The 24,445-nt window shown below is 42.9% G+C and overlaps 1 long non-coding RNA gene across 4 annotated transcripts; it reads right to left on the bottom strand.

Annotated features, from left to right (window-relative positions):
- Nucleotides 1–9,562: 9,562 nt before the first annotated feature.
- On the bottom strand, nt 9,563–15,274 carry LOC123059299 (uncharacterized). 4 transcript variants are annotated; one of them, XR_006427409.1, is made up of 8 exons: nt 14,440–15,273; nt 13,623–13,843; nt 13,503–13,552; nt 13,116–13,197; nt 12,291–12,364; nt 11,170–11,267; nt 10,643–10,722; nt 9,563–9,818 (listed from the first exon to the last, which is right to left on the bottom strand). It is a non-coding gene; the product is annotated as an uncharacterized lncRNA (long non-coding RNA). The 4 variants fall into 4 exon arrangements; XR_006427408.1 differs by having other exon boundaries at nt 13,116–13,552; nt 14,440–15,274; XR_006427410.1 differs by having other exon boundaries at nt 13,116–13,843; nt 14,440–14,519; nt 15,017–15,274.
- Nucleotides 15,275–24,445: the final 9,171 nt, after the last annotated feature.

Here is a 24,445-nt window from a genome sequence, read left to right as displayed (position 1 = left end):
TACACACTGTACCATACACTATAGTTTGGGACACTGCCTTTTTAGAGCCCAAATATTATTTTGTCAAGTAGAACATTTGGTCTTTTTCATTCACAGATTTCAATTTACACATTTGAACAGTAAAAAATCAATAAATCTCTCAATTAACTGATTAAATCCAGAAATCATCCAGTCAAATACTCACAAAAGCACATATTGTAGGATCTTGAAGTAGATGTGTCTAGAGGGGGGTGATTAGACACTTAGTTCTAAAGTTGCAATTTTTAGGCCCTTTTGGTTTGAGTGGAGTTTTAGGCACAATTTCAACATACACAATACATATCAAGCAAGCATGCAAAGAGTATATGAGCAGCGGAATGTAAAGCATGCAACTTGCAAGAATATAAGGGGAAGGGTTTGGATAATTCAAACGCAATTGGAGACACGGATGTTTTCCCCGTGGTTTGGATAGGTGGTGCTATCCTACATCCACGTTGATGGAGACTTCAACCCACGAAGGGTAACGGTTGCGCGAGTCCACGGAGGGCTCCACCCACGAAGGGTAATGGTTGCGCGAGTCCACGGAGGGCTCCACCCACGAAGGGTCCACGAAGAAGCAACCACCCACGAAGGGTCCATGAAGAAGCAACCTTGTCTATCCCACCATGGCCATCGCCCACGAAGGACTTGCCTCACTAGCGGTAGATCTTCACGAAGTAGGCGATCTCCTTGCCCTTACAAACTCCTTGGTTCAACTCCACAATCTTGTCGGAGGCTCCCAAGTAACACCTAGCCAATCTAGGAGACACCACTCTCCAAGAAGTAACAAATGGTGTGTTGATGATGAACTCCTTGCTCTTGTGCTTCAAATGATAGTCTCCCCAACACTCAACTCTCTCTCATAGGATTTGGATTTTTTGGAAAGAAGATTTGAGTGGAAAGCAACTTGGGGAAGGCTAGAGATCAAGATTCATATGGTAGGAATGGAATATCTTGGTCTCAACACATGAGTAGGTGGTTCTCTCTCAGAACATATGAGTTGGAATTGTGTATGTGTTCTGATGGCTCTCTCCACGAATGAAGAGGAGGTGGAGGGGTATATATAGCCTCCACACAAAATCCAACCGTTACACACAGTTTTCCAATCTCGGTGGGACCGAATCAACAAACTCGGTCGGACCGAAAAGGTAAACCTAGTGACCGTTAGAGATTTTCGGTGAGACTGACATGCAACTCGGTAGGACCGATATGGTTAGGGTTTGGGCATAACGTAATCTCGGTGAGACCGATTACACAAACTCGGTGAGACTGAGTTTGGTAATAAGCTAACCAGAGAGTTGGTCAGGTAAACTCGGTGGGACCGATTTGCTCTTTCGGTGAGACCGAAAAGTTACAAAAAGGAAACAAAGAGTTTACACTGCAATCTCGGTGGGACCGATTCGCTCTTTCGGTGAGACCGAAAAGTTACGAAAGGGAAACAGAGAGTTTGCAATCCCATCTCGGTGAGACCGAGATCCCTATCGGTAGAACTGAATTGCTAGGGTTTGGCAGTGGCTTATGACAAGTGAAACTCGGTGGCGCCGGATAGAAAGAATCGGTAGGACCGAGTTTGGCTTAGGGTTTAGGTCATATGTGGATATGGGAAAGTAGTTGAGGGTTTTGGAGCATATCATTAAGCACATGAAGCAAGAGGCTCATTAAGCAACACCTCATCCCTCCTTGATAGTATTGGCTTTTCCTATGGACTCAATGTGATCTTGGATCACTAAAATGTAAAATGAAGAGTCTTGAGCTTGAAGCTTTAGCCAATCCTTTGTCCTTAGCATCTTGAAGGAGTTCCCACAACCTTTAGTCCATGCCACTACATTGTTGAACTTATCTGAAACATGCTAGATAGAAATGTTAGTCCAACAAGAGATATGTTGTCAGCAATTATCAAAACCACCTAGGGAGCACTTGTGCTTTCAATCTCCCCCTTTTTGGTAATTGATGGCAACATACATCAAAGCTTTAGATAAAGATATAAAGAACAACAAGTAAAGCTTTGGAAGGACATGTAACAAGCATAGGCTCCCCCTACATGTATGCACTCATGTTAATATGAAATATAGAGGCATGTGAGAGCATAACGATGACAGAGTAGGCAATGCGTTACATGTATCTTGGCCATATGCATCAGAGCAAAAGATTATCAAGGAAAATACCTTCATGCTCATGAGTCCTTCTTGCAAACAGTATGTACATAAGCAAGAACTCCTCATACTCATGATTTTGATGCATATACTTACCTTGTGGTCTTGAGTTGGCTTAGGATGGAATGAACCTACACAAACAAAGTTAGATAACACAGGTACATCCACTAGCCAGAGCAAACAAAAGAAACCACAAGAATACCAAGACTAGGATGACATGTAGAGAGTGAGTACAAGGTACCACATTGGATTCAACATGTCCCCAGGAATAAAGATATGCAATGAATTTGACTGATTTCTTTCCCTTAGGTGTCTTGCTCCCCCAGAATCTTACATGGGATATTGGGAGAAGATAAGGAACAGCAAATCAGAGTTGAAAGATACAAATGAACATGTCTTTCCCCCTAAAAAGACATGTGACATCTCTCGTCTTGAACATCAAGCATCAAGCATCTGGGACATCTGGGATCCTTGAGTATTCTCTCCCCTGGAAGTCTCTCTCTCCCCCTTAATACTTTCTCTCTTGTAGGTTTGGTCCTTGAGACTTTTTCTCTCCCTTGATGTGATCTCTCTCTCCTACAAGCTTTGATGTGATCTCTCTCTCCCCCTTTGACATCAATTTCCAAGAAGGGCTTTCTGGAATCCGTCGTATAGGTTTGGTCCTTGAGACTCAGCACAAAGCAATGGATAAAATTGTGATGCTTGTAGAGGACAAGATTCATTGAGTAGAGCTGGATCAGAAGAAATATAGAACAAGTGGCAAACTGTTTTTCCTGTTGCGAAGTCGGTGGCACCGAGTGGTATGTTTCGGTGGCACCGAAAAGATTCGGTTGGACCGAAAATTACAAGTCGGTGAAACCGAGTTTACACAGAGAAAAACACTTGTCACCTCAGCTCACTAGACATGTAGGATCTCACAAAGATTTGCAATGAATTACCTGAAGGATTTGCAAGGAATTAAATGCAGAAAATGCAGAACATAAACAGAAAGAAAAGAGAAGAGACTGAAAAATCTAGATGGAGTTTTTTTTTGTTTTTGAAAAAGAGAAAGAAACTAAACATGCATGAGATACACACAAAAAGAACACAAGAGAACTCCATCTAGAGTTGGGCGGTGACATAGTCACCTATGTTAGAGTATATTGACTTAGGAGTCAAGTGAGAACACTTGATCATAGGTCATACTCATCGTTTAAGCTCAAAATGGGGTTAGCATTTTTCGTTTAAGCATCTTGATGTATTCACATCTTGTTGAGTTGCTTTGACTCATGTCTTGGAGTAAAGCTTCTCTAAGATGGAATAACATACCTTGGGTGGTGGTGTGGTTCTTGCTCATGTAGTTGAACTTGTGTGGGTGCTCAAGGTTGATGTAGCTCTTCAAGAGTTGGGAGCACCACTTGGAGTTTGAGTTCATCTACCTACATGGGTTAGTTCTTGCAAGGAAGAGCACTTGTGTATCCAAAAATGACAATCATGAAGCTCAACATAGAATTTGTCAAAGGATATGTTTGAATGGTTTTGTGCTTCCTTGTCTTCAACCACCATTGTGTAGAGTCTTGGTGATGTAGAGATTGCTCAAGATGTGAGTGAGTCGCAATCTCATGGAATTAGATTCAACCAAGCACCTACATGGGTTAGACAACATGCAAGGTGCAAATATATCCAAGACATAAGATAGTTATCATAAGAGATATATCATGGATTAGTCATAAGCTCATGTCTTGCATGTATCCAATGGAGTTTCTACTCCAAGTTCGAAGCATCAATGATGTTCAATTCTCCTCTCAACCTACAAAACACTTTCTCATCAAGAGGTTTAGTAAATATATCCGCTAATTGCTTATCGGTGCGAACATGCTTAAGATCAATGTCACCCTTAGCAACATGATCTCGAATGAAATGATGACGAACTTCAATATGCTTAGTTCGAGAATGTTGTACAGGATTATGGCCAATTTTGATAGCACTTTCATTGTCACAAAGTAGTGGAACATGTTTCACATAGATCCCATAATCTTTAAGAGTTTGGGTCATCCAAAGTAATTGAGCACAACATGAACCAGCGGCAATGTATTCCGCTTCAGCGGTGGATAAGGATACCGAGTTTTGTTTCTTGGAAGACCAAGACACAAGAGATCTACCAATAAATTGACAAGTACCCGAAGTGGACTTTCTATCAACCTTGTCTCCGGCATAATCCGAGTCGGAATAGCCAACGAGATCAAAAGAAGATCTCTTAGGATACCAAATGCCAAAGTTTGGTGTATGGATTAAGTATCTCACTATCCTTTTCACAGCCTTAAGATGACATTCTTTAGGAGCAGCTTGATATCGTGCACACATGCACACACTTAGCATAATATCTGGACGTGAAGCACATAGGTATAACAATGAACCAATCATAGAGCGATAAACCTTTTGATCAACCGGTTCACCATCTTTGGTTAAATCATTATGTCCACTAGTAGGCATGGGTGTAGACATACCTTTGCATTCTTGCATATTGAACTTCTTGAATAAGTCCTTGGTGTACTTTGTTTGAGAGACAAATGTACCTTCCTTAGTTTGCTTGATTTGCAAACCGAGAAAGAATTTGAGTTCACTCATCATAGACATCTCAAACTTCACTGACATTAGCTTTCCAAACTTTTCACTAAAGAGAGGGTTAGTTGAACCAAATATGATATCATCAACATAAATTTGGCATACAAATAGTTCTCCATTAACCCTTTTAGTAAAAAGAGTAGAATCAATTTTACCAATTTCAAAACCACTTGTAATAAGGAACTTGGTCAAGCATTTATACCATGCTCTAGGAGCTTGTTTAAGACCATAAAGAGCTTTGTGAAGTTTGTAAACATGATTTGGTTTCTTAGGATTGATAAAGCCGGGAGGTTGTTTGACATAAACTTCCTCCTCTATTTCACCATTTAGAAAAGCACTTTTAATGTCCATTTGGTACAAGGTGATATTATGGTGATTAGCATAGGCAAGTAAGATGCCAATGGACTCAAGTCTAGCAACGGGAGCATATGTCTCACCATAGTCCATACCTTCGACTTGTGTGTACCCTTGGGCGACGAGACGTGCTTTGTTTCGAACCACTTGTCCATCTTCATCTTGCTTGTTGCGAAACACCCATTTGGTACCAATGATGTTGTGGTTGTTGTCGGGCTTCTCAACCAATGTCCAAACTTGGTTTCTCTCAAAATTGTGTAGCTCTTCATGCATAGCGTTTATCCAATCCGGATCTTCCAATGCTTCTTCAACCTTCATAGGTTCAATGCTAGAGATGAATGAATAGTTTTCACAAAAGTTAGCTAAACGAGTTTTTGAGCGAGTGATTCTCCCCGGTTTGTATATCATTGAGGATTTGCTCGACGGGATGATCTTTGGCAATTCTTGCTCGAACTCGTGAGAGCTTTTGCTTGGGTCTTCGTTGAACATCTTCTTCATCTTGTTCTTCTTCTTGGCCTTCTTCATTGTTGACGTCATTGTTCTCTTGTCGTGGTGGAGAAAGAGGTTGTTGATGTTCGTCTTGATGCATTTCCTTGTCTTCTTCATCTTGGTGTGTCCCACTTGTGGATGCTTCCATGTCGATTCTTGGTTCACCTTGTCGTGAAGTAGAAGCTTCCACTTGGACGGATGAAGTACTCTCCTTCACCTCCGTTGGACGAATTTTGCCAATGGACAAGTCTTGGATTGCTTCTGAAGGGTCTTTGTCTCCTACATCAATTGGCAATTGCTCTACTTGCGAGCCATTAGATTCATCAAACTTCACATCTACCGTCTCTTCAACCTTTCGGGTGAAATTGTTGTAGACACGGTAAGTGTGAGAGTTTGAGCCATAACCAAGTAGAAAACCTTCATGAGATTTAGGAGCAAACTTTGAACGACGATGCTTATCAAGAATGTAGCACTTTGAGCCGAATACTCGAAAGTATCCAACTTGGGGTTTGTTACCGGTGAGAAGCTTGTATGCCGTCTTGCCGAGTAGCTTGTGAAGATATAAGCGATTTGTTGCCTGACAAGCTGTCTCAACCGCTTCTGCCCAAAAGTGCTTTGGCGTCTTGTATTCATCAAGCATCGTTCTTGCCATTTCGATGAGCGTCCGGTTCTTCCTCTCAACAACTCCATTTTGTTGAGGTGTGTACGTAGCCGAGAACTCGTGTGAAATCCCTTCTTCGTCAAGAAAGGTGTCCACATTTGCGTTCTTGAACTCCGTTCCGTTGTCACTCCGAACCTTCTTGATCTTCACGTCAAACTGATTTTGGGCCTTCCTAGCGAAGTTTTTGAAGATCTTCTGGACCTGCGACTTGTCATTAAGAAAGAACACCCACGTAAATCTTGAAAAATCATCAACTATAACTAGACCAAAAGAATTTCCACCGAGACTCTTGTAGGTGTTGGGACCAAAAAGATCCATATGAAGTAGCTCGAGTGGCCTTCTTGTGGTCATGATGTTCTTCACGGGATGCCTTCCTCCAACCTGTTTACCTACTTGACAAGCACTGCAAAGTCTATCCTTATCAAATATGACATCGTTAACTCCAAGGATATGATTTCCCTTAATAAGCTTGTCAAGGTTTCTCATGCCAACATGACCTAGTCGTCTATGCCACAACCAACCTTTTGAGGATTTAGCAACAAAGCAAGTTTTAGGTTGTGCCTTTTTAGAGAAATCGACAATGTAAAGGTCACCTCTACGCATACCGGTAAAGACCATTTTATGATTGTCTCGACGAAATACTTGGCAATCTACCTCAGTAAATAGGACATTCAAACCGAAATCAGCAAGTCTAGATACTGAAAGTAAGTTGTAGCCGAGAGATTCAACGAGCATGACATTTTGAATGGAACTATCATGTGAGATGGCCACCTTACCAAGGCCAACCACTTTACCCTTTGAATTATCACCAAAGGTGACATATTTTTGAGGGCCGTCATTTTCAGCAAGCTCACGAAACATCTCTTCATCTCCGGTCATATGATCAGTACATCCACTATCAAGAACCCATTCCTTTCCTCCTGATTCATATCCCCGAAGATTTTCCATAAGACCAAAATGTCTCATTGCATCATCAAGATCGAAGTCACTATCATCATCATCATCATCATAGTATCCATGTTCATCATGATCTTGTGACTCGTCATTTCCTAGAGAGGGTAATTCATTAGATAAATGATCATCAAAGTGGTCACTTTTATGAATTCTTATAGCTTCGAATATGATATCACTAATGATTCCAACATCTCCTTTAGCATGCTTAAGATTGGTAAGTTCAAATAGACAATTACCAAAACTAGGATCACTAGAGTTCATCTTACTCAAGGCAATAGATTTATGGAGAATTTCATCCAAAGTTTTCAAGGAATGATTGGGAAATCGTTCCTCAAGAAATTTCCATATAGTATAGGCACAATTAAGAGTAGGCAAACTAGCAATCAAATTTTTGGGCAATCCTCTAATGATGAGCTCAATAGTTCTAAGATTGCGAATCATGTCAATATCTTCATCTAGGGTAGGATGCAAAGGATCAATATGAGGTGCACAAGGGCTAGCAATATACTTGTTCAAATGATATTGATTGAAAATTACAAGCATCTCATTTTTCCACTCATGAAAATACTCTCCATCAAGAATAGGCACTCTATGTCTAAGACTCCCTAAGGTAGACACATCCATCTTCCTCCAATGGTGATTAAACCAAGGCAATGGAGACCAAAGCTCTGATACCACTTGTAGGATCTTGAAGTAGATGTGTCTAGAGGGGGGGTGATTAGACACTTAGTGCTAAGGTTGCAATTTTTAGGCCCTTTTGGTTTGAGTGGAGTTTTAGGCACAATTCAACATACACAATACATATCAAGCAAGCATGCAAAGAGTATATGAGCAGCGGAATGTAAAGCATGCAACTTGCAAGAATGTAAGGGGAAGGGTTTGGAGAATTCAAACGCAATTGGAGACATGGATGTTTTTCCCGTGGTTCGGATAGGTGGTGCTATCCTACATCCACGTTGATGGAGACTTCAACCCACGAAGGGTAATGGTTGCACGAGTCCACGGAGGGCTCCACCCACGAACGGTAATGGTTGCGCAAGTCCACGGAGGGCTCCAACCACGAAGGGTCCACGAAGAAGCAACCACCCACGAAGGGTCCACGAAGAAGCAACCTTGTCTATCCCACCATGGCCATCGCCCACGAAGGACTTGCCTCACTAGTGGTAGATCTTCACGAAGTAGGCGATCTCCTTGCCCTTACAAACTCCTTGGTTCAACTCCACAATCTTGTCGGAGGCTCCCAAGTAACACCTAGCCAATCTAGGAGACACCACTCTCCAAGAAGTAACAAATGGTGTGTTGATGATGAACTCCTTGCTCTTGTGCTTCAAATGATAGTCTTCCCAACACTCAACTCTCTCTCATAGGATTTGGATTTTGTGGAAAGAAGATTTGAGTGGAAAGCAACTTGGGGAAGGCTAGAGATCAAGATTCATATGGTAGGAATGGAATATCTTGGTCTCAACACATGAGTAGGTGGTTCTCTCTCAGAACATATGAGTTGGAATTGTGTATGTGTTCTGATGGCTCTCTCCATGAATGAAGAGGAGGTGGAGGGGTATATATAGCCTCCACACAAAATCCAACCGTTACACACAGTTTTCCAATCTGGGTGGGACCGAATCAACAAACTCGGTCGGACCGAAAAGGTAAACCTAGTGACCGTTAGAGATTTTCGGTGGGACTGACATGCAACTCGGTAGGACCGATATGGTTAGGGTTTGGGCATAACATAATCTCGGTGAGACCGATTACACAAACTCGGTGAGACCGAGTTTGGTAATAAGGTAACCAGAGAGTTGGTCAGGTAAACTCGGTGGGACCGATTTGCTCTTTCGGTGAGACTGAAAAGTTACAAAAAGGAAACATAGAGTTTACACTGCAATCTCGGTGGGGCCGATTCGCTCTTTCGGTGAGACCGAAAAGTTACGAAAGGGAAACAGAGAGTTTGCAATCCCATCTCGGTGAGACCGAGATCCCTATCGGTAGAACCGAATTGCTAGGGTTTGGCAGTGGCTTATGACAAGTGAAACTCGGTGGCGCTAGATAGAAAGAATCGGTAGGACCGAGTTTGGCTTAGGGTTTAGGTCATATGTGGATATGGGAAAGTAGTTGAGGGTTTTGGAGCATATCATTAAGCACATGAAGCAAGAGGCTCATTAAGCAACACCTCATCCCTCCTTGATAGTATTGGCTTTTCCTATGGACTCAATGTGATCTTGGATCACTAAAATGTAAAATGAAGAGTCTTGAGCTTGAAGCTTTAGCCAATCCTTTGTCCTTAGCATCTTGAAGGAGTTCCCACAACCTTTAGTCCATGCCACTCCATTGTTGAACTTATCTGAAACATGCTAGATAGAAATGTTAGTCCAACAAGAGATATGTTGCCATCAATTATCAAAACCACCTAGGGAGCACTTGTGCTTTCACATACACGTTTGCACATCCAACAAGTGCACATACAATCAAAAACAGATACACAAGCACCAAAACTTGGTGGCAACATCAACTAAAACTATGGCGCGCATCTCCAAGCTTCTTCTGATCTTCTGTCACAGCAGCAGCAACCTCGACAACATTAGATCCTGATCCAGATAAGTTATTAGTGAAATACACTGGAAGTAAATAATATTCTCTCAAGAGGCTAAAATTTATACATACATGCCCAAATGCCCCAATTCAGTAAACACTAAGCATGGCATAACAAAACTTCCAACAACTTGAATGCAACAGATTAACCTGATGTTGTTCTACAATAATAATCTATACATACCTGCATGGTACATTGGTACAAAGTTTAGGTAATGAAATGAACATCACTATAACGCTAACCTAAAGAAAATTCCTATTCTACTACCACGACCATCCATTCAACTAACAATAGTAGTAAGTGCACAGAGACTAACATCACAAGGCAGGAGACAATTATGACAATTTTGGCAAGTTGGAGAAATCGTTAGCATTGAATCAGGTTCATTTCAATTAATTTCTAAAGCATTGAATCAATAAAATGAGCATGCAACAACAACATAAGAATTTAATCAACAACGGCGTGAGTATAAGCATTAAATTAGCAGCAGCAACACAAGCAGCACCACCACCAGCACAAGTGCACACCTATTCAAGCTAGTAGCAGTCTAGCAGGCTAGCAGCAGAAGCATTCAAACAACTAGAGAAGCACAGTACAGCATCAAATCAGGTTTGAACTGTCACATGTCATAACTTATAAACTTAGGAAAGTGTTCTCAGGTTATCCTTAACATCATGCACTAACTTGGGTAATTAGCATCAAACAATACATATCAATACAAGGCTAGGCAAGATAATAAAGACTTGGGAAAAGATAGCAGAGTTATAAAAAATGATATGTGCCCTTAAAGAGAGGGCAGTGTCAAGTGCGGCCACATACATAGGCATTAGCCGCACCCACGACCCCTGGACACCCTCACAACCGAAGAGGAGGTGCCTTGCGTATGGTCTCCTTCGAGCCTGCGAGAGAAAGAACGAGGTGAAGGTCAGTATGCGCATCAAGGATGCTACTGTTCTGGGTCAAGCTAAGTCAAGGGCATAAGAGAATTTAGTCAAAAAATAAAATAACATGTGAACATCTTGCACAAACTATCATCATTTATAAAAAATACAAAACAAATATGCATAAAGTTGTAGCTCATACTTATATTATATCAGGCAATAGCATTTAGCATATTCCAATATGTAGTAAACATATTCCAATAAGACAGAAATGCACACACATGGATTTGCAATTAGACTATGCCTCTCTCTCACCGGTCTTGCAGTACTATATATAATGCAGTACTATATGATATGTTCTGGGTCAAGCTAAGTCAACAGCATACAAACTAATTAGCAGTACTATATATGATATGCAGTACTATATATGATGCAGCATACAAACTAAATAGACCAACGACATACACACTTATTTATAATGCAGTACTATATATGCCTCCGAAAAAACTGGTCGCCGATCTTGAACTCGTACGCCTCCGGCTGCACAGAATGTACTCCTTCAACTACAAAAACTCATACGGAATTAAAAGGACGCCGATAAGAGCAGGGAAGAACAACATTCGATAATGCTTCCCAGTAACTAACTAATCGATCCTTGATAAAGTTGCACAGCATTATTATTTCTTAGTGTATTGGCCAGTCATAACATGCACATTTTCAGTATTTTGCATTCATTAATCAAAGAATTAAGAGAACTAGTCGCCAACCCGTGCATTCGCACGGGCTTGTTATTTACATTCAGTTCTATATGTGAGTTTCCATCTTGAGTACACACATTTACGATGGAAAAGAAGAAGTTAATTAGAAACTCAAAGTTGAAGTAATGCTAAAACGGAACTACTTCATGTACAGAATGCTTGCGCACAGTGGCCACACACACTTCTCCCTGACCTCCAAAAGCTCCCTATGACCCTTTGTATGGAGCATTCAAAGTTCCAATACACTCGCTCAGTGTCAGAAAGAAGAAACAAATATTGCATAATTTATGATATATTATATGCATATAATAAAAATATAAAAAGTAGCTGTAAGATTACAATTAACCGTTCAACATGATCATTTTTTGTAATAGTTTAACACATTCACTGAATATATTGATACCTCATTTTGCATTTGGGAAATCTAGTACAAATGGTGCAGGAAATTAGTTTGTTCGGCCTACAATAATCCATGGAAGCAATATTTATTTAGAAGATAGAAAATTATGGACCAATTATCAAAGATATTAGGGTGATCTTAGAAATTTCAGAAATATATTGAACCATGATCTCATATATAAATAGGGCAGAAATCTGTTAGCATCTATCAATAAATATTTGCAAACGATGAACAATACGTTTTCTTTGTGTAATTGCAGAAGTTCTAAACTTGAACATTATGCCAACCTTGTCAAAAAAATAAAAAGGCGCATGTGGTCTTTCCAACCAATATCAATTTGTGTACAAAAAATAATTTCAATTAATTCTTGAAGTGATGCATAATAAAGAATGTACATATACACCAAAGGAATGTCATTTAATACTTACAAATAATAATTTCAAGTAGCGCCATCTATATAGATAAACAACCTATTTTCCGTCCATTAAGTAATTGTCCTCACCTGAAAATAAAAAAGAAATAAGAGTTGCCATGAATAATGAACTGTTGCGCCAATTTCAGCCAAGTATGGCCCTGCTTAAAAGATGACCGAAATTACAAATTAATGACTTCCCAACTATGCTTTTGATGGCTTGATAAAATTTGATGTCATTAAATCTGTCATGCATATGAAACCTCTGAGTTAAATTTGACATGCGTAAAGTAGAGAGCAACCAAAGTGTACGTACAAAGGATTTCTTCATAATCATCTCATCACGATAAAAGAAAGACATTAGTTATCGAATGTGATTTTAGAATTAATTAGGGCATACCCTCATCCCTTCCTTTTCTTTCTAAGGTATTAGATCATATAACATGATTCTTTCGATTATATGAGATTGGAAATAGATGCATGTAAGGCCATATATTCTGCTTAAATAAGGAAATAGAGACTGAAACTTATCTACTCACGATGTGTGTGTTGTAAAGTCTGCACATGTATGTATAACATGGATATCTTCTACAACAACATATGGTTTAGCACCATGGAATCAGTTAGTACATATAAATCTCTTGGAAATTTCTTGGTGTTACTAAACAGATACATGTACATAGAAGATGTTACTAAGCAAGTCCCAACACTATACAACAGAATATGCAGACTGTAAAAAAAATGAACTCATGCCATTGCTTTATTATTTATGGTACATCATTCTAGCAAAGGAGCGACATTAAAATAACGCTGTAGAAAAAATATATGAAGAAGAAACTACCAAGAGGTTAACTTGTGCATCATTTTTCGATCTTCCTTGTTGCTTGGAATAAGTGCTGCTATGGTGCCTCCTAATTGAAATTCTGAATGCATAATCAGAAGAAATTCCATCTGAACAGAGCATAATTTATTCTTCCAAGATGCACATATCTCTATTGGATCATTACATGAGCATAAAATTGAAAGAACAGATCAAAGTTAACTGAAAAAAATATTTTGCTTGTTAGAAAACCTAGTAATGCTCCAAAATGACATATCCACTTTCCAACAAAATAAGAAGAGATGCTTAATTTCAGAAAAGTAGGTTGAAATATGGTTTTAAACAACATGAAAAGCATTAAGAGGAATATATAGTAAATATTCCACAGAAGTATTCAGTACACCATACCACACACTGCATTGATTCGCTGGTCAGAATTAAAACACCACTTTGGATCTCTGCATGAGAAGAGAAAACAGGTCTGACAGGCAGCCGATACAGACAGTTTATTTACTAAATTGAACAAACCTGATCTTCTATCTTATTTGCTACCGAGTTAGGACATAAGATATCGCGGAACACCATAATTAAACCAACAACTCCGCCAAATTACTTTGTCGATCGATTTCTCAAACGAATACTCCACTGATGGACTGCAAGATATAATATCTTCACGTCATGGTTCTGCATGTATTTGCTAGATATTTTTCCTTCCAGGAGCTATGCAAGAGCATGTCCTTGATCTGCGCCTGTAACAACACTGGGGTTATACAACCGGGAGAAAGATCATAGACCGTGGACGTGAGGGATTTTTGTAAAGGTAAAATACTTGATTAATCCGCCTAATACGACTCATGTTTATGGTTTTCCTAATTAAAGAGATAATTTGCATACTGGCAGCCCAGTGCCATAAGCTTTGATTATGCTCTTAAAATAGCAGCCTGTCCTTATTTGGTTTGAGTCTTTCGAACATCAAGATGATGGAAAATCGGGATAGGGACTGATGGCCTGCAGCTTTGACGACCCGTATTTCAATTCAGTAATCTACGTAGATAAGAAAAATATTTACCATGGGAGATTGAGATTACATGGAATTAAATATTACCATGTTAGAGAAGGAAAGCAACAGAAACTTATGATGTCAATTTTTTATAGTCAGATTTTCTATTGTAACGTAATCTAAATCCTTTTTTTTAGGCATCATGGTTGTGTCTCATCAGATCTATGTGCATGCTATTCTACAATTGGAGCCATTATAACTCGTCTTTGTGACTTAAAATTCAAATCTGAACCACTAATATCAAGAAAGAGAAAAGTCTAAAGATATAGAGATATTCAAATTTACCTGCTATATAGAGAAATCTTGGAAGCAACTATCTGTTGACCCTGGGATGAAACGATGGACATTGTTTTGGACAGAGAAAACTGCACATAAAGAGAACCTATCCGAGGTGAAAACTTGGAAAGATTGCATTGATGCAACACCAATAGATTGAGATGAGTCGTCGATTAGGGGAAAACCACTATTGGAACATTGGCTGGAATTAAGCCATCAAGAGAGAGATGTTTGATCGAGGAGCAGGAAGCCGGTTGTGTTTGATTGCGGCGGCAGCGAAGCAAGACGGATTATGGAAGTAGACAGATGAAGGCGAGCGGACGGGGCAGCGAGTTGAGTCGATCATAACTTACGATTCAAATCTGAACTATTGAAAAAATGGTAAAAAAATCAAAAATAAAATACGGATCTATAGAAATTTCTGCGGCAACGGAGTTGGATTGAAGCCATTAATGAGAGAGCAGAGAACCATGTTGCTATCTTTTCCAATTAAAGAGAGATCAAGGGAGGAGAGGGGAGCCAATGCATAGAATCGGGATTGGCGAGGGATATGATGTAGAAATAAGACAGAGGATGTCGTGCTAACCTGCAACATGGTTGACGGCGATAAGAGGGCCGAATAGAGAGAGGGAGATGGCTGGGGAAGGCAGCAGAAGAAGGAGATCATTGATACACGATGGAGAGATGACCTGCACGTGAAAGGGGATGCCTGAGCGAGAGGCCATGCATACATGAGAGGAGAGGATCTTGAGGCGTTTTGGCGATGGAGAGGAATAAGAGACGTGAGAGATTGGGAGAGGAAGGAGAAACGTGAGAGATTGGGAGAAGATGTGTGTACGTGAGATACATGCGGATAGGAGGCATGCCCGAGAGGCTGACAGGAGGCTTGCATGTGGGATTATCTAATGGCTAGAGATGATCTGATGCTTAACACAATTAATTTCACCATTGATTTTCTTTGGTTTTGATTAGATTAACCTAAAAAAGTTGGAAGATCTTTACCGTAATAATTGGGTCCCACAATATGAATGGTTTGCAATCACCGATTGACGTGGGAAAAAACTTAGAAGATCTACACCGTAATAATTCGGTCCCACAAGATGAACGGCTCTTAATTACTGATTAACGTGGTAATTTCTTGGGAGTCTCTAATTAGTATAGGTATAGATGCACACATAGACATCCAAGAAGAAATCAGATTTGTGCATTTGATCGAACAAAGGACCAACCAAATCTGAGGCTGATAAAGGGGGCAAAGATAGTAGTATGAAGGAATGACACATACGATTGAAGATTTGTAGTTTCCTTTGAGCTACATCAGTGGTATAGTGGGACAAATGCACGGGAGTGAGAGGGCATCCATGACCCGAGGATTAGCCAGAGGTTGCTTCTCACCACGCAAGCACCAGGCACCATGGCACCTGACCATTACTGTGTCCGCTCGAGTTGTGAACAGCCAAAGCACTCCATGATCCTCACCCGTCCCAGAAACTGCGAGATGAGTGAAAACAGTCCTACCTTCAGATTCTTAATCATTCTGATATATATATAACGAATGTGCGATGCAAATTTGACAAAAAGGTAAAAATAAAAATCTAGATTATGGTGCCCAAACCAATTTCATCTCCAACTCAAAATGAACAATCAGCAAGCCCAAATAAAGTTAGATATTCTATGCAAAATCCGTCCATAAGCGCCCACCCACCGGTTCCATGCAGAGCAAACTTCTAGGTTTCCTTTTACATGGCCGGACAGCCACGCGGATGGACTAATTTCACAGCAAGCAGACATAAACAAGTCACCTGATGGCTTGCATTCGCTTATTTGTCTGGTGGTCTGGCAGCAAGCAGGTACGAGCAACAGTTGCGATGTCCTGAAACTATGGAGCTAGGTGTTATTCTAAAGATTGTAAGCCCCAAGATTCTAACAATATTGACAGACTGCAGATATTTTGCGTTATCTGACTATGCGTAGAGGCTACGATAATGTTCCCAAGTGACTGTAACATGGCCAAAATGAGTGGTTGTTCATTTTCATAAGAAAAATATGGGCCTGTCATGCTACTGTAAGACCTAGAAGTCAGATACTATTTATTTCCTGCACAAATTATAGATACTACTAGTGCTGCTACCAAAGGAATGCAGGGGAAAGAACCGAGAAAGATGTCGAACCTGCTTGTCACTGACAGCGTCGGTGATTCGGCCCTTGAACTCTGGAACTCCGCGGCAAAGACGGCGTCACTGGCGGGAGCGGCACGGTTGGGGGTGGGTCGGGGCCTCGCCTTCCACATCTGGCCGGAACCCTAAGCAGCCGCCCGCGTCGTCGCATGTGTGCGGTGGAGTGCTGGTGCACTGACTCCGCCAGCACCACCTTGACCGCCTCGGACGACATCTGCGGGCATGAAAAATAGAACACCAAAGGAGCGCATGACAGCGTCAGAACCTTGGCTCGAGAAGGAGAAACGCATGGGCTCAACGCGGGGCACGACGGGAGAGGAAAATACCTTGGGGTTGGGGACGCCGGAGGAGGAGACAAGCTGGGCGCGGGCGTGCCCGGTGCGCGGCTCGCCGCCGGCCGCATGGAAGCAGCCGAACAGGCACCCCGTCCTCCACCTCGGCCTCACCGCGTCCGCCTCGCAAGCTTCGAGCCTTGGAGCCTAGGAGTAAGGCGAGGGGAGAGGTGCATGGCGAGGGGAGGGGTCGGCGGTGGTGGGTGGGGGTGGCGGCGTTGCCTTGATCAGACTTGGGAGAAAGCTGAGACGAGGGAGAGGAAGGCGGGGTGCCTCGATCCGATCTGGGGAGGCCGGTGCCTCGCGGGCTGTGTGGGGACGAGGAGGCGTCGGGGTGCGGTGCTGGGGAATGAGCACGGGCGGCGGGAGTGCTACTGCGGGCATGGATGGATGGTTGGATCGATGGAGGCCGGTGGTTGCAGGTGGCCTCGTTCCCGACGAGATCGAGCAGGGATGTGGCCATGGACGTGCGGTTTGGTTGGGTGGGGGAAGGGGAGGGGCATGCGGGAGGCCATGGATGGCGGCCAACTCCGCCGGAGGGAGGTGCCAGCGGCGATCTGGAAGGGAGGAGGCAACTCTCTCCCTCTCTCTCCGTTGGGCGAGACAACGAGGAGATGGATGAATGTGGGAAAGAAAGGAGGCGGGGGGTGGATGGAAAATGACCAGCTAGGGTTTCGGGGTTGGTGTGGAAGGGTTGAGGACAGCCGTTGGATCCACGAGCATCCGATGGCGTATGATGCATGATCCGCGTGAAACGTCTACGGACCAATCAGAATGTAGTATGATGCTATCACTAGTGCAGAACCGGGCAATAGCACCGGTTCGTAAGGCCCTTTAGTGCCGGTTCGGTAACCGGCACTAAAGCCCCCCCCCCCCTTTAGTACCGGTTCAGCGCGAACCGGTGCTAAAGGGCAACCATGTGGCACGAGCCAGCTTCGGGGGTATGGAGCCCTTTAGTATCGGTTGGTGACACCAACCGGTATTAAAAGGTTGGGGGGTTTGGGTTTATGATTTTTTTTTCATTTAATTTTGTGTTTTCCATTTAATTCTTTTTCGTTTGCTGGTATTTTACGATACAACATATTGTACACGTTATGCATATATATAAATAGAATTTCTAGTAGAAGCGATCATAATATATGTATATATATATCATCGAATGTCTCACAACCACCATTAATTAATTCACACATATATACACACATGTGTATATATATATACAATTAGCTAGCTATCTACAATTTCTCCTAATTGGTGCCTTCGGAGCCAGTGGCATTAGCCTAATTGGTGCCTTCGGAGCACGATAACAATTGGAAGTGGTTCATGGGGGCGGTAGCGGGTAATAGTATTCTCCTTTGGGATCTATGACCTGGTCGAGCAAAAATCCCGCTATTTCCTCTTGAATTGCTTCTATCCGGTCCTGTGGTAGGAGCTTCTCCCGCACCTCTTTGAACTGTTAAGAAGGAGATCAATATGCATGTGTATTAGTTGTGTGACTAGATATCGATAATGGTGTAAAAATTGTGAATAGTGTTCTGACAAACGTACCCACTCCTGTCTTTGAGATCTGCTCCTTTCGGACGCCATCATGCGAATGTTCTCGCAAACGTAGTATGCACACAGATTATTCCCCGGCGCCTGCTTCAGGGCCTTTACGAGAATGGAATTTGATCAGATAATAATTAATCAAGCATGATAATTAAAGAGATGGCAGCTAGCTAGTACTACTTAATTACTTACCTGGGGTTGATACCATTTCAGATTTTGTTTCCATGGGCCTGGAGTGGCCCTGATGAACTTTGCCCAAGCCCTGCCCGCCGACAAAGAAAATGAATAAATGGGTTATTAAATAGTTGTTATCAGGAAATGACGAACTAATTAAATAGGCCGAGATATAGTTAATAATGATTGAAATTACCTGTTGACTATCCCCTTCACGATGGTGTAGTCACTTGCTTTCTTAAGTAGTGAGTCTAGTACTTCAACTGTTCCTTCATCAACTTTAATGATTAACAAGATCCAGTGAAATCTGCATGCACACACGTTTGCATGTCTTAATTAAGCGGGTATATGTAAGCAAAAACATGTAGTTAGCTAGTAGGCAAAAACAGAATTTGTAGTACAAGACAGTGTGACTCACTCGAAGTTGTAAGGAAGTAGTATATCTTCATTGTATTTGAGGCGCTTGAAGAACTCTAGCATGCTTTCCTCTACACTTTTTTCATAATATGGATCTAATTTCCATGTGTATTCATTAATGATATTTGGGTCAACGAACCCAATGCCATAGCGTCCACCTTTTTTCATTTCATAAATCTTTATCCTGCATAATACCACAGAAAAGAATATAGTGAGGATAATTACAAGTAATGATTGATCAAAATGATCACTACAGCTAGCTTGAGACTTAAATTACAGAAAGAAATCACTTACAGACAATAGCAACTGACGATAGATTTGTCGAGTGCGTCTTGATTGTATAGCTGAAATAGTTCTAAATACTCAACGGACACAGCTGTCTCATGGTAGTAATGATCCTTCTTGACATTCACCATGAGGGACTCTCGATTAGAAATCTTGGTAATGTCCATGTACCATTGATGCAATTCATACATTCTCGTTGAGAGCTTCTTGACCTCGTCTGGCTCGACCAAAGGTTGGCCCTGGACATATTTCTATTTTATTTCCTCCTCTCTAGTCGGAGACATGGGCTCAATATCGAGGAGTTGTCCAACAGTGATCATGAGCGTTTCAGCCTGCTCAATATGCTCCTCGGTTATTACCACATCGCCCAGCCCGGGAACGTTAACGGTTTGCCCACAATAATATTGGGCGCGCCTACTCTCATGAGTTGTTGGCACAACAAGCAGGGGGATTGATTGCGCCGCCTGTTCTCCCAGCTGGGGAACGGTTTTACCGCTCCTTTTGCCAGCTGATTTGCTCGAGCTCGAGCTCGCCTTTTTCTGTAGATGTACTCGATTTAACTTCTTGATGTGGCGCTCATAGTCTGTGTCAACAGGCTTGGGAGCTGGTGCTCTAGCCATACGAATGAAGTGGTCAATCTTTTCCTCAGGCACTTTCTCCCTTGGCGGTGGTGGCGGTTTCGGTGCAAAATGGGCTTCCACCTCGGCCTTTGATATGGCTATGTTTTCCTCCTCGGATTTGTCGTAAGGCCTCTACGGAAGAGGCGCGAGGCTTGGACCATATTGAAATCGCTTGCCTCCGCATGTACCTCCAGTAATACCTCGACTTATACCCGCTACGCACCATAGCTGAGGCGGCTCTCTTCCGTGATTGCTGAGGCAGCGAAGACGGCTGACGTGGCTGAGTTGGAGGAGGAGGAGTGGCCTGAAGTTGTTCCGGACTTGGATGAGGAGTGGCCTGAAGCTGTGCCGGACTTGGAGGAGGAGTGGCCTGACGCTTTGGTGGACTTGGAGGAGCGGGAGTCTGCTGACTTGGTGGCGGACTTCGACGAGGAGTCGGATGACGCGGCGTCGGTGGCCTTCGAAAGATGATGTAATCCTTTCTCCATAGGATGATACGATGGTTGGCCTCTCCTAGTGTGTGCTCATCGTCACCTCCAGGAATGTCAAGCTCTAGCCCCGACTATTGGTCCACCACCTCATCAACTAAGACACGAGCATAGCCCGCTGGAATCGGGTTGCAATGGAAGGTTGCCTCGGGGGGATTTGTAAAAGCAAGGGCGTCCGCCACCTTCATGGATATGTTCTTCATTTTGAAGTGTAGCCCGCAGTTAGTGTTCTCCATGATGTCATCCACTGGGTAGCTATCCAGCAATGCGTCGCCCGGGGCGGAACCCACGCTGCTTCTCGGCATGGATGGGACAGTGCTATCCAATGTTGGATCATCCGCTAGCTGCTGCAGCTGCTGAGACCCCCTTTGCTGGCTAAGTGAGTCGATCTGCTCCTGCTGCCGCTGGAATTTGACTGCCAAGTCCGCATGCGCTGATTCTAGGCCTTGAAGGCGTTCATAGTCTAGCTTCCTCTGCTCCTCCTCCATCTTCCTCTTCTTCTCCTCCGCAATCTTCTTTCTCGCACGGGTTCTATAGTCGGCGCTCCAGTCCGAAAACCCCTCATACCACGGAATAGCGCCCATGCCTCGTGTTCTTCCCGGGTGTTCAGGATTTCCCAGGGCACGCGTAAGCTCGTTGTTCTCTCTGTTGGGCTGGAACACCCCTGATCGAGCCTCTTCTATTGCAACAAGTAGCTTATCTTCGGCTCCGTCCAGACATGCCTTCTTCGAAACTTTGCCTGTCTTTGGGTCCAACTGCCCCCATGCGCATAGAACAAAGTCCTGCACCTGGGGGGCCAGCTCAATGTTTCTGGAGTGACACCTGCATCCTCCATCTCTTTCTCAGACTTATCCCACTTAGGCATTCCCACCGCATAGCCACCTGGCCCCAGCTTATGGAACTTATCCTTTTTTGCGGCATTCGCCTTGTTTATTCTCGACCGTTCCTTAGATAATTCCGAATCCTTGAATTTCACGAAATCGTCCCAATGAGCACTTTGCTTCTCTAGTGTTCCCTCAAATACTGGAGTCTTCCTTCCTCCCTTGACGTACTTGGCCCATTCACGATTCTTGTGGTTGTTGAATGCAACCGCCATCTTCCTAAGAGTAGCGTCCTTGACTTTCTCCACATCTGCATCTGTGAAATGATCTGGTAGGCTGAAATGTTCCATGAGCGTTTCCCAAAGCAGAAGTTTTTTGTCTGTCGTCGACAAAATTAACTCCTGGACGTGGCTTTGCTGGCTCTCTCCATTCTTGAAGGGAGATCGGGAGTTGTTCCTTCACAAGAACTCCGCACTGACGAATGAACTTGTTCGCAATCTTCTTTGGCGCTAATGGTTCGCCATTAGGTTTGATGGCCTCGATATTGTACTTTACGCCCTCCTTCAACTTTTTGTTCGGGCCTCGTTTCCTGTTGCCTGAAGATTTGCTCGATCTGGATGGCTGAAAGAAGAAAGATCGATTCGTTAATATATCTTCAAGTCATTTAAAACATGTGATGATCACCAGATGCCTGCTTATATAAATATATATACCTCGCCAGTCTTTGTTGTTTCAAGATCAACATTTTCTTTGTCATGTTCATAGTTCATGACTTCATCAAATCGGTCGTCGCGATCGAATATCATATCACCCTCCCCGGTGTTGTTTAGATATTCGGAGCCGTCATAATCTTCTTCATTCTGATCATCATCTGGCCCGCGAGGATTGCGTATGATATTGAACAGGGCCTCTTCTCCCTCTCTGCCAGTATTGTCCGCCATAGGTTTTATTTAACTAATCCAAAAGAAATATATTCAAATTACAATGCATGGATGCAATCAATAAATAAGGAAAAACTGAATCAATCATAGTACATAATAAGCATCATCGAATATAATCTCGAATACGTCGTCTCGAATAATAGATATAATCTCGAATACATCGTCTCGAATAATAGATATAATCTCGAATACATCGTCTCGAATAATAGATATAATATTGAATACATCACTAGCTAGCTAGCTAGCAAGCTAATAAAGATCGAATACTACAGAGTAATCTAGGCCACTCGCGGTTCCTGAGGTGCGGGCGGTGGACACCCAAAGAGAAGGAACCATCACTGGATCATAGCTCGGGTGATCTCCCAAAAGAACCTGCTAGGTATTGGAGAACCTGACGTCCATAGCAGCCATGTAGCGATGGGTGTGCTCGTCCTCCTCCCTGACACGGCGACGTACCACCTCCGGCAGGGCCGGCTCCCTCCGCACCGAAAGTGGCCCACGCGAACACCACCAAAGGAGATCAGGATCGACGATGGGACCCGGGGCTGGGTTCCTCACCAAGCGTCGCGCCCCTGAAGGTAGAACCTCCCAGTGCCAGCCCAGCAGAGCCCAGTCCCGGACATGGGTCCTCTGGAGCAGGACGTCGTCGCGAACGGGTCGACGGTGAGGATGCCGGCCGGGCATCGTCGACAACAAATACTATATGCCGCAAAACTAACATTTTTTAAATGATTGCATTTTGATTTCTAACATTTCTATAACTAAAATTGTATAACTAATTTTTCTTTAACATTTCTAACATTTCTGTATAACTAACATTTCTATAACATTAATATAGAAAAAACTAGCATTTCTATATAAACTAACATTTCTATAACATTAATACAGAAAAAACTAACATTTCTATATAACTAACATTTCTATATAACTAACATTTCTAACACATTTCTATATATAACTAACATTTCTATAACACTAATACAGAAAAATAGGAAAAAAACTAAAAACTAAAAACTAAAAACAGAAAAACTACAAACTAAAAACATTGTGTGTGTGTGTGTTTGTGTGTATGTGTGTGTTTGTGTATGCATATGTGTGCAGAGGCGACGGCGACGGCGAGCCAAGGCGACGGCGTCGGCGGCGCGGCGGCTTCGATTGGAGGGAGGAGAGGGGGGACAGGGGCTCACAGCGCGGGCGAGAGGTCGAGGCGACGGCGACACGGACAGGTGCGGGGACATGGACGCGGGCCGGTGCGGGGACAGGGACGGGCCGGCGACGCGGACGGCGTGACGGGGGCGGCGCGACGAGGACAGGGGCGGCGCGGAGTCGACGGGGACGGCGCGAAGGGGGTGGCGACGGCGCGGGACTGGGCGGCGGCGATGAAGCAGAGGGAAGTGGAGAAGTAAACTGATGAAATTTTTCGAAGTGTTCTCTCATATAGAAAACACCTTTAGTACCGGTTGAAGCCACCAATCGGTACTAAAAGTCTCTTTTGGGCAGGCGAAGCGGCGGGAAGCGCACCCCTTTAGTACCGGGTGGTGGCACCAACCGGTACTAAAGACCCCCCTTTAGTACAAGTTGGAGCCACAACCCGGTACTAAAGGGAGTGTGCTGGCGCAGGTGCGGTGCGGCAAGTTTAGTCTCACCTCGCTAGCCGAGGGGCGTCCGCACTGGTTTATAAGCCCCAGTGTGGTAGCTCTGTCGAGCTCCTCTCCAAAGCAAACCTACTGGGCCTACCTGTTCTGTGCTGCCCTGTGGGCCTACAGGGCATTTGCGGGCCTGCATCCTGGCCCAACAACACGTTGGGTTTCTAGTCGTATGCAGGCCGCTTTGGTCCAGTAGGCGGGCTTTTTATTTTCTTGTTTTTTTTGCTTTATTTATTTTTGAGTTGTTTTTTGCTGTATTTAGAGTTTCTTTGTGAATATTTTTGCTTTAGGCACAAAAAATTACAAACTTTCTGTTAGTGCCCGTAATTTTCAAATTTGAATAGTTTAAATTTTGAATTATTTGAAATTTCTGTGAATCACTAGTTTGTGAATAACTTAACTTTGAAAATAGATTTTTCAGTGATTCTTTTTTCTTATGTTTAATATTAGTGTGTTTTATCATTATATTCAATTTGGTAATGCTTAGGTTATTTAAAAAATGAAATGCCTTTGTAACAGATGAGTTTTCGTCCGAAACCCGTATACTTCGAAAGAGATTGTCCATT

Source organism: Triticum aestivum, chromosome 3A (assembly GCF_018294505.1).
Source record: "Triticum aestivum cultivar Chinese Spring chromosome 3A, IWGSC CS RefSeq v2.1, whole genome shotgun sequence".
Lineage (NCBI taxonomy): Eukaryota > Viridiplantae > Streptophyta > Magnoliopsida > Poales > Poaceae > Triticum > Triticum aestivum.
The sequence above is the reverse complement of the archived record's forward strand: the minus strand, read 5'-3'. Positions and strand labels throughout refer to the sequence as shown.